General features: G+C 35.3%; 1 protein-coding gene across 15 annotated transcripts in view; it reads right to left on the bottom strand.

The window, feature by feature from the left end:
* The window catches only part of LOC106505748 (uncharacterized), a 1,225,997-nt gene that overhangs the window by 668,005 nt on the left and 539,032 nt on the right, over positions 1–18,960 (bottom strand). The gene's annotated exons all lie outside the window — the stretch shown is intronic.

Genomic DNA, 18,960 nt, shown 5'->3' with positions numbered 1-18,960 from the left:
CTAGTGTCTCTCTTCAAAATGTGAAACAACTGTCGCTAGCTGCCCTCAGTTTTGGATTTAACCCAAATTCCTAAGCAATGGGAAATTTTCCATTCTACATTCTATCAAGGCCAATACTCTCAAGTTCTCTGGGGAACTTATTTTGAGCTTTGGTAATTTTTGCTTTTTTCCTGTTGAAACACTCTTCCAATTTCCCCACACTGGTTGAAGTAGTCATGGTGATCAATCCCACTTTGAAAGTTTTAGTTGAAATAATAATGTTTCTAAAATATTACATCCAATGCTTCTAAAGTTTGAGGAAAATCTTACAGGCATGCCTAACACATTCTATTAAGATACAGATATACTTAAATTTGTATATATCACATGTTCTTGGCAAATAGGCATTTTAAACCATTTTGGGTCAACTTAATGTCCACAAGCAGTCCACCATTTAAAGTAATCTTATACCTTATTTTGTAAAACAAAGACTCCTTTATTAAAGAAAGAATCACTTCCAAATTTTCCCTTTAAACCACCTAAATACAAGGTTTCCATGTACCAAGTTGTTTTAAAGAAAAATATACCTGCTTTCATTTTTATCTATTTTACTATTTTATTAATATTTTTAATATTTAGTGGAAACCACTTTTTTAAAAGAACTCTGAAAATTCCATAATTTCCCTATGACTTCTTTAAAACTTTGCTCCTTACCGCTGTACTTTCAGTAGATTCATAAATATAAGTAATTCAATTCAATTTTAAAAAATTCAATGGATACTTAATGTCTTTAATATGTACTAGGTGCTCTACCACACCCTAAAGATACAAAAATGAATAAAACATGGTCCTTCCCTTGTGGAATGCAGAGTCTGCTAGATGAGACAGACTCCTACACAGACAATACAACACAATATCAGGGACTATAGGGCAGAATTCCAAGCAGGATTCTGTGGAAGTATAAGGGGTTGGGGGAGGGGCAGCTTCTAAGAAGATTCAGGAAAGGCTTCCTGAGGAAGATGATACCTGAACTAGAAATAGATGGAATTATAATAGGTTTTCTACATAAAAAAATAAAAATAAAAATAAATTGAAAAACATTCAGGGCACAGGATATAGCATGATGACATACCCAAAAGGCATGAAACAGAGCCCAAAAGTTGTAGCTTTCAGTGGAGTAAACTGAAGCTGGAGAACAGAGAGAGACAATGATGAAGACCCTAACTTACACCCAGTATTGTGAATGGGACTTTACAGGTAGCACAAGCTGTGAAAGTGGCTCAAGCTCCTAACGTTATAGTGGCTAGTTACTTTCTTTTCTGATTTAACTTGGCAGTGATTTCCAGAGAAGATCTTCAATATCAAAATATTTATTAAGTTTAAGGTCACATATTAAGGTCAGAGAGAATGGCAATATCTCTGAAAGGAGCAATAAATAAAAGATAGAGTTAGGAATATTTTCTAGCTCCCTTCATCGATAATCATAATTGTCTAAATTTTCTGACACTTACATTTTAAGCTCAAGTAGAGTTTCATTTTCTAGAGCAACTTTTTGATATACATAAACCAGATTTTTCTTACGGATGAGGAAACTGAAACTGAGAGAGAGCCATACCACTAGTTAAGTGGCAGAGGGAAAAGGTGGAACGAGGTCTTTAACTATCAAATTCTTTGTTCTCTTCCTTCACCAGGAGATGGAATCTATGCTAATGAAATTCCTTGTCAAGTTTAAAAATGATCATTGATAATGAATACTCCGAGTAACACTAACCTACTGCACATGTACAAATATTTTTGTAAATTTCTCTAAGCTATGTCAAAACTCCTATATAGACAATGCCATTAATAATGACTAAACACTAAAAATTTATTGAGCACCAGAAAATGATTTTTATTTTTTATTTCTTGCCACTGTAAGCTTATTAATCTACAAATTTTCCTCTAAGAATTGCTCTAGCTGCATCTAACAAAGCTTGATATTTGGTGCTTTTTATTATCACTTGGTTCAAAATATTGTCTTATTTCTCTTGGTGAGTAAGTACTTCTTTGATTCATAGGTTACTAGGAAGTATTTTGTTTAATTTCCAAATACATTAAAGTTTCCTTGATACCATGATCTTACTGATTTGATTTCTAATATAGTTACACCAGTCAGGGAAACATATTCTGTACCCTTTTAGTCATTTTAAATTGACTGAGAGTTATATTAAGGGCCAGCATATGATCTAGGTGACTATCCATGAGTACCCTGCATTATTGAGTGTAGAGTTCTATAAAGAGTGGTTAGATTCAGGTGGTTGGTGAGGTTGTTCAGATCTCCTTTATATTCTTTTTTTTCCTAATTATTTTATAATTACTCAATGAATTTTATTACATTTATAGTTGTACAACAATCATCAGAACCCAATTTTAAAGCATTTCCTTATTGAATTTTTCCATCAGCTTGTTCTGTCAATCACTGAAAGAAGACTTCTAAAATACCTAACTGAAATCATAGATTTGTCTATTTTCCCCCATTATAATTCTGTTATATTTTTGCTTCATATATGTTTAAGTTCTCTGATTATGTGCCTTCACATTTAAGATTTTCATGACTTACTGATGAGGTGGCCCAATTTGTCATTTGAAGGTACTCTCTTTACCTCTGGTCTTGCTCCTGATCTGAAAGTGCATTTTATCTGATGTTAATGTTGCCACACCAGCCTTCTCAAGCTTTTGGCATGGACTCTCTTTTACTATTCTTTTACTTCCAATCCATACCACTGCATTTAAAGGGCATCTGTGGGCTTCTGGATTCCACTCAAGATTATAGAGTTGGAAGGAGTGTTGCTCCCATCCTTACTACCGCAACAACAACAAGAGCAACGAAGGATATGTTTATCATTTCCAATGCTATTCATTCAACCCCATAGATCTGGTTTCTTTTCCCTTCACCTAGAAGAACTTCCTTTAGTATTTCTTGTAGTTTATTTTTGCTGGTGACTAATTCTCTCACCTCTTGCTTTGTAAAAATGTATTGTAATGCAATCCTGGTAAATATGAGTTCTCATCAACATTTGAAAGATATTGTATTAGTTTTCTGTTGCTACTGTAACATATGATCACAAACCTAGTGGCTTAAGACAACAAAAAACAACAAAAACTATTTTATAGTTCAGAAGTCCACCACGAGTCTCACTAGGCTAATATCAAGGTGTCAGTGCTGTGTTCCTTCTGAAGCTTTAGGAGAGAATTCTCTTCCCTGCCTTTTCAAGCTTCTAGAGGCCAAAACTGCATTCCCTTGGCTCCAGCCTGTCTTCAAAGCTAGCAGCGTGAATTTCTCTCATCCTTCTTCCTTAGTCATATCTCCCTGCAGCTAGGATAGAGTCTCTGCTTTTAAGGATAATGATTATGTTTGATTATGATTATATTTAGCCACCCAGATAATTCAGAATAATCTCCCCCATGTCAAAGTCTGTAACCTTAATCACATCTGTAAAATTCCTCTTGTCATATAAAGTAAGATATTCATAGGTTCTGGGGATTAGGGTTTGGGCATTTGCAGGGTAACTGGGGGCATTATTCTGCTTCACACAATTTTAATCTGATTGTAGAATTTTAGGTTCACATACCTTTCCCTCTTTCAACACTTTTAAAATCTTATTTCATTATATTCTAGCATCTACTGCTCTGATGAAAAAGATTTTATCATTGTTCCCTAGCACTAACATTTTTTTTCTTTAATTTTGGTTTTCAGGAGTATGATAGGCCATGGTATGATTTTATTTGTAGCTGTCCTTTAGGATTTGTTCAGCTTCTTGGATTTATAAATTGATAGGATCTTTGAAATCTGAGGATTTTTTGGCCATTACTTCTTCCAGCATGCTTTCTCTGGGATTTCTATTCTACATACGTTAAGACCAGGCACTGCCACTGCCACTCTCCTTGGCTCCTTCTCCCTGCATGGTTACAAAAAAAGGAACACAGAGAAAAGCAGGGCCCATGATGAGGACAGCTCTTCAGGACCTGCTGTCTTTCACTGACTATTTTTTAGTACCTGGAAAAAGCTGTCTCATATATTTTGTTCAACTTTATAGTTGTACTTGGCAGGAGACCTAGATTGGTACAAGTTTTTCTGTCATGGGCAGAAATAGAAGTTGCCCAGATTAGTTTTTAAAAAACAAATTAACACCCTGATTTTAAGGTCAGAAGGATATCTTTTCTCTTTCATTGTTACCTTTGCAGTCAAATGCTCTGCCCCTGAGCTATACCCGCGTTGCTACCTTTGGTTCACTTTACCTAAGCCATCTCTCCATTTTGTAACACTGGCAGGAAATGTTGCAGAAAGTGTAGGTTGTATATTAGTCTAAATATAGTAATTTTATAGCAGTAATATACTAAATGTTTCCATATATTTTATCCATCATCAAAATTATTGCTATTCTTTTTGTATTCCAAGGCAAAAGATATTTTTACTAAAAATCTCTCATAAAAAAATTTAGAGAGAGTCAAATTGTTGGCTCATCTCATTTATAATTTGTATTTTATGTTGCCAACCTAGCAAACTACCTTTTACTTCTTACTTCAACCCAAAAGACAAACAAAATGCAATGCCCACCTCTCAGATAGCTTGTGGATGCAGTACCAAGATTTTATGAAAAGAAATCAACAATACAAAGTGGATCTATCTAATTTACCAATACTGCTATCCTCCCAGGTAAATGATATGACATTTGATTCAACATGCAATGGGTGAGAACCGATTTTTCCCAAAGCATAGTTTTAGGGACTACAATGCAAACATGACTGAGTTTCTGCCAAAGAAGAGTCTTTGGAAACAAATCTTAGTTTAGATACTGGTTCCATTATCCAATACTATGTAGGAATGGAATCTCCTTGAGATTCCAATTTTACATCTTTTATATTGGCCTAAACACAATGATCTTGCTTGAATATTGTACAATTTAAACATAATGACTTCTGTACCATGTCTGGCACACAACAGATGCTCTTTAAGTATTAGCTCATTCTCCCATCCTCTACCCTGCCCTCCTCACACCATTAGCCCCTTCCTAGCCACAACCCCCTAGAAGACCTGGCCAAAATAGTGAATTTCAGTCTTCTGTTCTCTGTTGAGTCCTCACTTTCCTCTGACATAGTTTATGGGGCACTGGCACTGAGGAATGGTAGAGGGTGACAGTGCTGTTTAAACCTCATTTCTTTCAAATATTGTGGGTTAGTGTAAAATTTTCTCTGAAAAATAGGGTCTAGTCTAGTTTTTCTGAAAGATAGACTTAGAGAATAGTAAGTCCTACATCCTTTTCTCACTATTATCTACTCTTTAGAAGTAAATACTTGCAGGAAATTTACAGATAAAGAAAGCTAGCCCTCTCTTTTTCTGTTGTAATCACTCTAATGTCTGCTTCCTACATGGATAAATGAGCTTCCAGAATCTTCTTGCCATCTTATATGATTTACAGAGACCTCACTTGGAGTAAATGAGGGAGTACAAATTACTACAAGAGCTCCCTGGTGGCTCTGTGGGTTAATGATCTGGCCTTGTCATTCCTGGGACTCAGGTTGCTGCTATGGCATGAATTCGATCTCTGGTCCAGGAATTAATATGTGCTGCAGATGCAGCCAAAAAAAAAAATTACTGCAAGAAGGTAAGAGAAAGATGTGATGATATCATATTACTCAGCACTAAAAGTAAGTCCAAAATAATTGTATAGCATGTCATGACTTTTAAGGTATCCATACACATCATTTTGGGTGAGCCCTACAGCCAACATACAGTGAAAAAATATAGAAGGCTTTATTATCACCATTGAACAAATGGGGAAAATGAGGTTTAGTGAGGTCAGCTGCATAAAGACGGAAAATAGATGGAAAAAAATCAGCCTTGTTCTCTCACACCAGATATTTTATTTTGGCCTAACCACCAAAACATATTCCAGTCCACTGAAGCATTATCAATACTAGGTAAATTCTAGAAATAATTATGTCTAAGAGATCTTTCTCTTCATACTTTAAGTATTTATCATTAAGCTGTAGTAAGTACATATTTTTCACATAATTTCTCTAAAATGAGAATTATTCATAGCAAATTTTACCTCTAAATTCCTATTTAAAACAACTGAGCAACTTCCAACAGTATTCGTTGATACTTCTTTTGAGCTAATCTCTTTTGACTTCTCCATGTTAATCACAGTCTATTAGGATAAACAAATTTAAGCCAATATCCTTAATTTACCAAAGCAAGAAAAGAATAAAAAATATATTGTTCAAAATAACAAAAACCAGGGAGTTCCCATCGTGGCGCAGTGGTTAACGAATCCGACTAGGAACCATGAGGTTGTGGGTTCAGTCCCCGCCCTTGCTCAGTGGATTAATGATCCGGCGTTCCATGAGCTGTGGTGTAGGTTGCAGACACGGCTCGGATCCCGCGTTGCTGTGGCTCTGGCGTAGGCTGGTGGCTGCAGCTCTGATTCGACCTCTAGCCTGGGAACCTCCATATGCCATGGGAGCGGCCCTAGAAATGGCAAAAAGACAAAAAAAAAAAAAAAAAAAACCAAGAAACTGCATTTAATGTCTAGAGAATGTTTATAGAATACAAGGAAATGCTGTCTTTGGCATGAGGAGGGGTTAATGAAATGACCTAATTTCAGACAAGGTAAATAACTGAAGTTTGTGGGCAAGTTTATTGTAGTTTGGTATCTTTTTAATTAAGCAATTTTAAGTTTATAGTTTTGAATCATTAAGAAAAAAAAATTGCCACATAATCTGTTTGGAGCAAAGGCATGTTGCTGACACATTCAAAAAGTCCTGAACCTTTATTTTATTTTTGAAATAAACACTGGCAGTGTTTACTGAGAACAAGGGAAACATCTGAGAACAAGGGAAATACAGTGACGCTGAATGTTTCAATTTGGAACTGTTCCTGCTGATTCATCATTATCTGTGGATCCCTTCTGAGATACAATGGAGTGTGTTCAGTACCTGCCAAATACACCACATAGATATGAATAATTCTGGAAGAAGAATCACCTTATAAAACTTACTTTTTTCCTACCTAAAACACTGCCCAAAAGTCTGGAAAAATAATTTTCTCTATAACTGAGTATAGGGCTTTTACTTTCAGTGCTCACATAAACAACTTTTCAAAGAGAACGGTTTTTTAAACTAAATCTGGAATCTTGCTTCATTTCTTTTATATTTAAAGAGAAAAGATATTTTAGAACTTTCCAAGACTTTATAAATTGGGTTTATAAGACTATTTCACTCTACCTTCATAAAAACTGATTCAGTGGTTTTCACCAAATAAATGACTGTGATGATTTTGACATCATAGGCCAATGGGTGAATATAACTTAGACTGGATAAGAGGGAAAAGAGCAAACACTTTTCTGTTAACTATATGCTGTTTCTCAGGAATAAGTTATTAAAGTTGCAAAGTTTGTCAATTTATAATTATTAATTTAAAATATTTGGCATTTAAGCATTTGTATACAGTATTACAAGTATTTTTAGTGTTATTGCTCAGTGTTTATTCAAATATCATGTCTCTGTCCTGGATTAAGGAGAAAATAACTCCCCACATACCCTAAATTTTCCCTCTTAACTAAGTTTTGCAAAGGTATAGGCATTGCTCTTGGGGCTTCAGACTTAAAAGCAGTGTGTGTGATTCCCTCTCATTTTCTTCATCCAATCCAGTCTCCCCACAAACATTTATTATCAGTTAATATATGCTATATAGAATACTAGGTCCTGGGGATGGAGAATGGGATAAAATCACAACCATCAAGGTTGTCATTAACCAGCACACAGAGACAGACAGGTAAAGAAACAAGTCAAATATGCATGATAAATATACAAGACACAATGAGCACCCAAGGTCAGGGCATTTTTGGTTAGAACAACCACTGACTCTAACTATATAGTAGGCAGGGTGCCTCCCCACCGCCCCCGACACTTTTTTTTTAAATTATTTTTTTCATATTCTCAAAAAGACCATTTGGGTTAAAAATAATTTTAAAAGATGAGAAATTATAACAAACTTAGATTAAAATTTTAGCGCTAACTCATAACCTAAAATCAGATGATGTATTATCTCTATGTAAAAATAACACACCTCTTGGAGGTTTTCAACTTTCCTTTTTTTTTTTTTTTTTTTTTTTTAAAGTGCAGGATGGTATTGTTTGGGGCCAGTCTCACAAATTTGAAGCTGGGAAATTTACCCATAAGAAACAATCCATGATCTATGTCTAGGATTTTGGAGAAGAGAGAGCCTGGAACAGAATTCCAGTAGAGGGAATAGAGTTATACAAGTCAAAGAATCAAAATAGGAATATTCAGTTCAAGTAAGTGCAAATTAGAACATTTGCTAGCTAATGTTCTTCACATTAGATACTAACTTTTTGTGAAAAGTCCTAGATTATTCTTCCATTTTCTTACATTGTTTCAATTCATAGCTAAAGGGAAAAATATAAGGACAATTTAAGTTATGGTATGACTTTCAGATGTTAACTAAAAGTCTTCAGACATGAAAAATTTTTTTCTGTCCAAATAGTATTTTCTTCTTTAAGTCCTTCTTTAATGCTTAGCAGCTTCTTCTTTGATTTCAATAATAGGATGCAGTCTCAAGTACCTCAAAACATAAACATGCTTCCAACTAGAACAGCTGCAATTAAAACTGACAATAGCAAGTGCTAACAGGTGGGAAGAGCATCCAGAACATTCTTACATTATGATAGAAGTATAAAACAGTATCACCACTTTGGAAAATGATTTGACAGTTTCCTAAAAAGTTAAACATGCCCTATGACCCAACAATTCCATACTTAGGTATATAACTAAGAAAAATTAACACATATATACATTTTAAAAAATATTTCACCAAGAATGTTCATAGCAGCTTATTTCATTACCCAAAATTGGAAAAGTCCAAATCTGGTTCACGAATTAGAGAGTGTATAAGTATGTATATCCACACACTGGAACACTGTCAGAACAATTGCTAAACAGGAAAAGAACAAACTACTAATGAACCAATATAGATAAATCTTGAAAATGCTAAATTGAGTAAATCAGAAATATATATATATTTATACATATATATACACATACATATATATAAATACACACACATATATACATACATATATAAAAATATATACTGTATTATTTTATTTAGTTCAAAAAGAGGTAAATCTAATCTGTGGGGATAAAAGTCAGAAGGGTAATTTCCTCTAAAATGAGGGATTGCCTGGAAGGAGAAAATGGCCCTTTCTGGGGCAATGGAAATGATTTATATCTTTCTCAGTGGTTGTAAGAGGATATAGATATGTTGAAAGCCATGATAAGAATTGAGCATTTTACTGGAGTAAATTACACTTTAATAAGGTACTACGAAATATAAAATGATATCCCCTGTTGACTTCTTGTTAAAGTTTCTGGTGACTACACAACTCCCAAACATTTTTAGAATATACCTCTTACATTTGAGATTATCTTAAGATTAACAATAAAATGTGACTAAAATTTTAACCAAAGAACATAAAGTTTCTTCATGTCAGGTCAATCCAGTGACCCAACTAAAAAAAGGCTCCTTTCTCTTTGAAAACAGATGTTTGAAAACTGAAGGAAAAAAAATCAGTGTAAACAAAGGTAAATCTTATGTTAACTGTTCAATTCAAACCTTGACTGAATTTACAGATAAACTGGTCTTATTTTCAATCAGAGAAATTAGCTTACTTCAAGTATGTTAAGAAAAGTGACCCAAGATGTCCCAGAAGAAAAGTATCTGAGCCTTGCACAATAACCTGAAGAAATCACTGCTGGCACTCAGATGTGGCCATTAAGGACTCAAGAGAAGAGAAAGATGATCAGTGCATAGAATTTCAAGATAATCTGTGTCCACTTTGCCTTAACAAAGTGTTGGTTGAGGTAAGGAACCATACTTACTTACAAGTGAAACTAATAGTTTGGTAAGGTCACAAGACTGAAGAGCAGGTGACAAGGAGGTTTTATCTCCCAGTGAGATAAAATTTACCACTGGACATGGTAGTATGTGTAGTGTCCCAGGACAATTCCTACATCTCATCTATGCTGCCCAAGAAAATTCAGGTCTATTGTCCCAAGCAAAAATGGGAACATTTTTCCCGTTCCTCTTTTTTGTTTTTTGTTTTTTGTTTTTTTTCCCTTTATTTGGACTAGAGGCATGAGAACTGGAAGGCTAGGAGGGAAATCACATCTTTCATATGAGTGGAGACTTAATTCAAACTCCTGATAGCAGCACTCTTTCACTGGGTAGAAAGATCATTAAAATAGAGAACAATGGTGCCACTGGGATGGAAAAATAATTGGAAGTGGGTTATTGGGTGTTATCAGTAAACACAGCACCCACTCTTACATCTCTTTCCCAGATCTATCCTTTCTAGCTATGAGAGAAAAGTACCCACATTACCACAACCTTGGGTCTAGAGAGAGAGCAAAGTTAGGCAGTTCAGTCAAAGGAATGATAGAAAATGACTAAGATTGGGCAATGGAAGATGCAGGCAAGACCCTCATTTCTGTATCTTTCCTGTGCCCTGCATTCTAGTGCCACCATGTTTTCCTATCACAATCTCACTGCAGTGCAGCAGACTGCTCCTTCAGCAGTTACAGCAACAAGTCGATAGAAACAGGGAGGAAGCAGAGGAGGCTCAGTGTCTCTGCCAAGAAAAATCAGGGAGTAAAGACAGGGAAGAAAGGAAGAGTAGATGCAGAAGCCCACCTGGCATGTGGACAGCCACCACCTGACTCTTCAGAGGCAGAGAGGAACAGGGGATTCAGTATTAAGCCTTTAAATTGGGGAGAATAAAATGGAAAAAAAAAAAAAAAACTGGGCAGTGGCTTGGGTGAGAGGCTGACAGAGAACCCTGCAGAGAAACTTCCTGCCCCAGAAGCCCAAAGGAGGGCATATGGTTCAAAGTTTCCAGGGGCAAGAGCATCATTGTGAGTGCAATGAAAATAAATCATGGTCCAAAAGGAAAGCCTGTTCTCACTGTGTAATGACTGCCCAAGGAACTCCATCAGGACCATTTCACATGATCCATTCTCAGATCCCAGTTCACCCACACCAGCAACAAGCAGAAAAATTGACTCTAGCCTCTGCTGATTCTGCAGTGATCAGTCCTCTGTTTTGGTAAACATCACTCTCTGCTGTGCTCTAATGTTCATGTTCCTCTGCTGAAATGTTCTTCACCCAAATATCCGTATGGCTTATCCCTTCACTTCTTGAGTCTCTGCTCAAATGCCACATTTCAGGAAAGTCTGCCCTGACTACCCTACTTAAAATTGCAAAGTCCCCATAAAAACATACCCTGAGCACTCTTGATCCTCCTCACTCTGCTCCACTATGTTCCCATCACAGCCCTTGTCCCATTCTAACATACTATAGAATTTACTTAATTATCTTGTTTATTGTCTGTTTCTCTCTACTAGAGTATAGTCCCCGACTGCTTTTTTCACTGACATACTAATAGTCTCTATAATTTGGCCTAGCACACAGTTGAGGCTCAATCAATATTTATTGAAGCTATTTGATGAATAAATAAATGAATGTCATTGACTGTTGGCTCTGAAGGTAGAGGGACTAACACCCCTTCATCTTTGTAGTCCTTGCAATCAGGACTATGGTTGGCACATGATAGACTCTCAATAAATGCTTGTTAAATGAATGAATATATGTAAAACTTAATCTCAAGTTAAAACAGCTGAATTTGTGTTCTGGCTCGAAGTGGAGATTCCTCAATGGGAGAGGTGGTGAATCAAAAAAGAGGGCATAATATAATAAAAATAGCAGTAGTAATTGTTACAATAATAATAGCCAGTTAGTGGTACTATCACTATGTCAAGTGTGTGATCCTCGCAATCATTCTGCTAGGGAAATATTATCTTTATTTTATAGATGTAGGTGTTAGGGTGCAGAATATTTGAGTGACTGTCTCAGATCACAGAGATGGTAAAGACTGCTGGGATTTAAACCTGGAACTGACTAGACTGATGCTAAAACCAAGACACCATTCTGATTCATGCATATTTTGCTCCTCAACTATGGAAACCAAAACAGTAGTCTCCTTTCCATCATTGGCTGTGCCAATAGGTAAGAAATAACAATATAGGGGTTGTTTATTTTTTGGTATTGAGCTTCAGAAGGTGTCTGACTTTGAAAAACTTATGGTTTCCAAAGAAGACAGGTTGGTAGATGAGGGGATGAGCTGGGAGTTTGGGATGGAAATGCTATAAATTTGGGTTTTTATGATCTCTGTGTAACTACAAATGTAATAAAATTCATCGAGTAATTAGAAAATAAAAATAAAATAAAATAAATTAAAATTTAAAAAGTATCTTAAAAAAATTGACAGGCCTTAAGTCTCAGAGAGCAGAGGATGTTTAATTACCATTTGCTTTGGTAAGGATGTAACATTTCTGTTTACATGATTCCCATTAAATTTCCTAGATTGTATAGGTTTTTGTTTGTCTAATCCCAAGTCCAAGTGCTATACATGACATATCAATAAATATCTGTGAGTATCTAGACATAGTTCTCAGTGCTACACATAACAATAAAAAATTGAAATAAATAAATAAATATTTGTGGAAAAAACAAAGCACAATTTGGAGTTCCTGTCATGGCTCAGTAATTAATGAACCGGCTAGCATCCATGAGGATGTGGGTTCAATCCCTGGCCTCACTCAGTGGGTTAAGGATCTGGCATTGCCATGAGCTGTGGTGTAGGTCACAGACGCAGCTTGGATCCTGTGTTGCTGTGGCTGTAGTGTAGGCCAGCATCTGCAGCTCCACTTGGGGATCTAGCCTGAGAACCTCCATATGTCGCAGGTGCAGCCCTAAAAAGACAAAAGACAAAAAAAAAAAAAGTACAATTTTTATCTAAAAAAAAAAGAAAGAAATAACAATGCAGGCAACTCACACCATCCAGTTTTAAGGCATATCAAGTCCTTGGAATATCTGGTAGCCTCATATGAAAACACTGTTATTCTCAAAGACTAAGTTATGTAAACAATACATTGAGAATTTGGTGGGGAGAGGTTTGAACTCCACATGTCAATTCAAGTAAAGCTTCCTAAAAGAAATAGGTCTAGGAAGTATTCAAAAGGATATAAGACATGTGGGAAGGAAAAAGCAGAGTATCACCAGAAACAGAAAAAATAGATTAGGCCCATGGAGAACAACAGTATTTAAGTACCTGAAATGCAATCTCTGTACTATGCATTAATTTATTCAGTTACCTAATATAGTGCAATTACATGCAAGTCATTTTTCTGGGCACTGAACATATAGCAAGACAGCAAATCCCTTATCTTGTGGTGCTTCCACTCAAGTTGGGAGCAAACAAAGTAAAATTTATGTGAAATATATGGCATGTTAGATTAGATTAATACTAAGTAGAAAAATAAAGGAGAGAAAAGAGGATGGGAGTACTGGGGTTGTAATTTAACAGTGTGCTATTTTAATACCATTTGAAACTATCAAAAAATTGATACATTTAGGGCAAAATTGCCAGATTTTTGTAAAACAATTTAACTTTAAGCTCTGTTTGCTGTATAAGATTTTCTTGTTCTTCAATCAAAGATAGCAGTTCAAGAGGGCGACTCGCTCTGTCTCTCTGTACTTGAGGCTCTCCACTGATTGCTCTGAACTGAGAATAATAGCAGAGCTCCAGCCAATTTCCAGACGGGCAAGAATCTTGGGAAAATGGATTTTTAAAAATATTATGCTCCACAGAGTCCCCACAGTTGGTGAAGAATAGCAGTGTTTCATTAGGTGGCTGAAATTCTAGCCTGACCACTAAGTGTCATTGTGGTTGCAGAACACAGATCTGGGTCAGCAAAAGAAGAAAAGAGGTGAAATAAAATGCAAATCATGAGCAAAAAGCTTCATCATACTTGATAGGTCATTTCTAGAGAATTACATGATTAAGAAACGTGAGAGAGCAGAGTAGCAGGTGTATAAGGACTTCAGAAAAACATCTTGTGTAGGGGTTTAAAATTACTTAGGAGCTTAATAAAAATTGACATCTATATGGACACTATCTCATGGTTGAAGAGCCAGGTGAAAGACTGAAAAGCCTGTAAACAAATGAAAATAAATGGCTTGCAATTCATACTGGGAGGTGTTCTCAGGGTTGGCATTTGAAGAGCTCTTATTTAGCTTGAGAGCTGAATGACTAAGCTATTACATTGGGATAAATAGATTGGGAATGAAATGTGCAAATGAACTAACCTGGCAGGAATCATTGGAAAGGTAGGGAACTTTATACCACCACAGAGTTGTTTATATTCAGATTTAGAAAAGGGCTGCATCTGAACATCTGTTTTTCAGAATATAAAGTGGTATCATGTCGTCTGGAAAGGCAGGAAGAGGCCACACTCATGCCCGGTTCAAGAAGAGTGGCTGGTACAGAAGGGAATTTGAAAGGCTGTGAGTTAGATCAGGCGATCTGATGATTAAAACTGAGGCAATCCACAAATGCTCAAAAGATATAATCACCAAGTAGATTTAAAATTACTTCTCCTGATACCCTAATGCAGACTAATAGGAAGGAATTAAGAAAGGTTAATCACAGCCAAACTCTTTCTTTCAAAAAATCGTGAACTGGGTTAGTCATTTAGACCAAGAAATGATTCCTTTCTATTTCATATTCCTATTTCAAGACCTTGCTCAAATGTCATCATGTTTTTGGCTTTCTCTGACTCCTCTCCCATACCTCCAAGGCAGAATTAATCATTTCCTGAAGTATCTTTCCATGGCATTAAAGAAATGTTTCTTTTATAGTACTAACCACACTGTATTTTAGTTTTGTTTTGATCTCTATTAGTAAGATGCAAGTTTCTTATGGACTGGGTTTAATGACAATGTATTTTGCTCCTCCAGCACCTAGATTATTGACTGTTATATTGAACTTTTAGTGAATTGAATGGTACTTTAAACATTCACTTGGGATTTAATTACCAAAGGTATCACTTGCTACCTTGATGAGGTCACACTGTGTTAAAAAGAGAGAGCAAGAGAAACAGTGAGAGAAAGAGAAAGGGAAGTATTTTGCATATTTTTCATTATGAAAATACTATCAATATATCCACTTTAATAAAAATGGCAAGGTCCAAGCAATGTGTACATCTTACTACCTTATGTGTAGAATGAGAGAAAAGTAAGAATACATTCATATGTGCTATTATTTTCATTTAAAAAAATCTGGCTGGATACTTTAATTTTTTTTGTTTTTGGCCATGCTCATGGCATGTAGAAATTCTGAGGCCAGGGATCAAATCTGAGCCATAGGTGGACAATGCTAGATCTTTAGCCCACTGAGACACCAGGGAACTCCTTGGCACTTTGAAAGCTAATTACTGTTACCTTTGGAGGAGATAATGTGATAGGAATGGTGGTAAAAGCAAAAATTTTCACTGTGTACATTTTATATGGTTTTGAATTTTTAAACGTTCACTTCATTATGTACCACCATTAAACACATTTAAAATATCTTCTAAAAACTAAACATGTAGAGAACAAAAGCAATAGCAACAATAATAATGAAAGGCTGTAGAGGACTCACTCCATGGTTAATTAATTTAAGGAAAAAGGTATTGCTAGCTATTGGTTTGTTTGTTTGTTTGAACAAAGGAACTCAATTCCACTTATGGACCAAGTTGTTGTTGAAAAAAATTTTTAAAAGTAATGGTAATCAAAATTTTTTGGAAAATCTCACTGGATAAAGGTTACTGCTTCACTCTGTTACTTCTAATTACACTACTAAGGGTAGCATGCCTTAAGAATCCTCGATCTGTCACAATGAACCCAAGACAATTCCTTAACATATTGTTAGAAAATCAATATTCTAAATAATGAGACTTGGTCTGTCCTTGAAGCAGTGAAAGGTACTAAAATAGATTTATATGAATTTTTCATTTGTCTAAATTAATTAGTGGTTTCTTCCCTTGACTTTTAAGCAAAAACTATCACATTAAAAATTATATAAATATTGTATATGTAATATATATACTTATATACATGCATATACTTCTTGAATGGTACATGTCAAAGCATAATTTTCAAGAAGCTATAAAACATAACTCACATAAATATAAAATAAGCATGTGTTAAAGAGTCATTCAACTCATTAAGGAGAGAACCAGTCAGACAATAAAGATGGTTCAAAGGAGAAATGAAGAACAAGAGTTATATAGGTATGTGAGAAAAAAATAAAATGTCTGGATGAGTGGGGTTAGATACAGAACTGGTGACTTTTCTACAGAGAAATAAAGCCAGCACCTTTGGGACTACCTTTTCTACCAGGCAGAAATCACTTGCATCTCTACCAGATAAAAATCTCCCAATAAACATTCACCTTCATAGAAAATGGGTTTTTAATCAATAATTAGTTAAAATCAAATAAAGGCAACTTTCTCTGAATAATCAAATAATGTTTGGGTTAGCCTAACAATACTCTGATATGATGTCAAAAGCACATGCCATTCTCTCTTTGCTTTACTTCCAAGTTAGGTAAGGTGACTTAACACATGTTAGTGAAAGTAAAAATTAGTGAAAGAATGGTGTAAGTTCAAGTTCCTATCTTTTCCATCAGGCTGAAGTGAAGAAGCAATTCAGAGACAGGAAACAATTATATATCAAATATTTTAAGATGTAAGCCTCTCCTAGTAGGATTCTCTCAACATAATGAGCAAAAAAAGAAAGAAAAGAAAAAAGAAAAGTGAATTGTTAATTAATGTATTTTGCTACTAATATGATGCTGAGGATAAGGACAAGGTTAATACTATGAATAAAGATGATAGTAAATCTGATCTTATTCAACAGTAAAATGCATCAATAATTTTACATTTATTCCTTGCGAGGATGAAATAACCTAATACACAAAACCACGAAGAATGGTAGAAGAGCATTTAATGCTTATTTATACTGAGGATGCAACTATAATACATGAAAATATTTCCACAAACCAACCATGTCTTTCCTTAAAGTTGAACAGCAAAGCTTAGAGCTGGGTTGTTCTGCAGTAAATCACAGGACTGATCACCAAAAGACATATTTTTGATGCATTCAACCCATCCAGTTAGTTCTCTAAATTGTAAGCAAAGCAGTTACAGAGTAAATGGGAAAGGCTTAGGCAGAGGTCTTCAGAAAAAATAAACGACCATAGCAAAACCAGGTATATGGAGCTCATGATGATAAAAAGATAATTTTCAAGGAACAATATAACCTATATTTTTCCAGAAACTAATACAAAGTCATAATCTCAAGTATCACTAAGTCAGACTGTTTGGCTAATTTTTATAATAATAAATTAGCCCAGAAAAATTCTTAGAAATTTTTAGAACTTTTCGAATCTTAGAAGGCAAGTGAGCCATTCATAAGTAATCTTTTCACCCTACAACCCAGGGACTAAAGCCACAATAAGAACAACCCTATTTATCTTTGTCAAAAACACTAGCATGATGGAAGACAGTATGAGAAAAAGAATGTATGTGTATGTATGACTAGGTCACTTTGCTGTACAGCAGAAATTGACACAGCATTGTAAATCAACTATACTCAAAAAAAAAGTAAAAAAATGATTTTTCTATAGCCATTTATTTTTGCTTTGTATAATATTTTAGGGTATTTTAAGTTAGAAGGTTTACAGTTGGCATAAACATTTTTATACTTCCCCATGGGAATATCAGAGATGACGTGCTTATATAGGATATTTGTCCTTTTAAAAGGAAGGAGAGCTGGTTATCCAAATATTTCTCTTATAATGGTCAGATGATCTGGTAAGGGAAAAATGTTGTGAAGAGAAGAACACTCAATTTGAATTATTTAAAAGCCCTACAGCTACTATAGAAAAAAAAAATCTGGTCCAAATAGAAGTGTCTCCAATACTACCTACTATTTTCTTACTTATCCATTAAAAGCTAATGTATTCTTTGGGAAAAATAGGAACTAGAAAAAAGACCACTTAACATCTTCAAAGTAATGTCATCATCCTTTATATTTCTCTGTGCCTGAGGCAGACTTTTTCTTTGTTCTTTTCTCAACTGGTCCCTTAATAAAGCCTGAGGAGAACAGACTTAATTCCCATGAAGATAAGACTCTTAATTAACTAGATTTGCCAAATGAGACTGGAAAAGTAAGGTATTCAGTAGGGGTCAAACTCAAATGCCGCAAAGTCATAACTGTGACAGCAATGCAGGGAACTTTCAGTGTTTGGATTGTCTTTAGTGCTTTAATTTATATATGAGGAAAGCTCCAAGATTTTTATAACATCTGTTTGCTAGCAGTCACAATGTGAGCTTTGGGATCTCCTTATAACATATGGCAGAAAACTACATTTTTATTTATTTAAAAAAAATTTTTTTAAAGGTCTTAGTATCTGTCTTTGATTTAAAAACAAGAACAAAAGCGAAAAAGGAAAAAAAGAAAAAGAAACATTTTTGGAGAGACACTACAAAAGACCCAGGAAAATTACATAATAATTCTGGAAAAGAGCAATTTCCTTTCTTCCACTGATCTGACTGAATGGAGAATACCTTGGAAGAGCTAAACACTGGTTCAGGATAAAGCAGAAATAGAAAAGGAAAATTCTCCAAGAGAACTTTTATTCACAGAAGCAGATGGGACTGAGAGCTGCCTCTGGCAGATCCCCATTACCAAAGAGGCAGCCAGGAGCTCAAAAGCTATCAAGGAAGTCCACAAAAGAAGTACAAGAGGCAAGTCTTCATGGGAAACCAGGGAAAATAAAGTGTAGAAGCTCATCAGAAAGGAAACTATGAAAACATGGCAGGGAGTTCCTGTTGTGGCTCAGTGGAAATGAATCTAACTAGTATCCATGAGGACGCAGGTTTGATCCCTGGCCTCACCTAGTGGGTTAAGGATCCGGTGTTGCAGTGAGCCATGGTGTAGGTCACAAACACGGCTTGGATCTGGAGTTGCTGTAGCTG

This window comes from Sus scrofa, chromosome 13, assembly GCF_054392235.1.
Source record: "Sus scrofa isolate SSC_HxYL_T2T_F1_AM1 chromosome 13, Sscrofa_HxYL_maternal_Yorkshire_Landrace_v2.0, whole genome shotgun sequence".
NCBI classification, from domain to species: domain Eukaryota; kingdom Metazoa; phylum Chordata; class Mammalia; order Artiodactyla; family Suidae; genus Sus; species Sus scrofa.
Note: the sequence above shows the minus strand (reverse complement) of the source record. Positions and strands in the feature narration are given on the sequence as shown.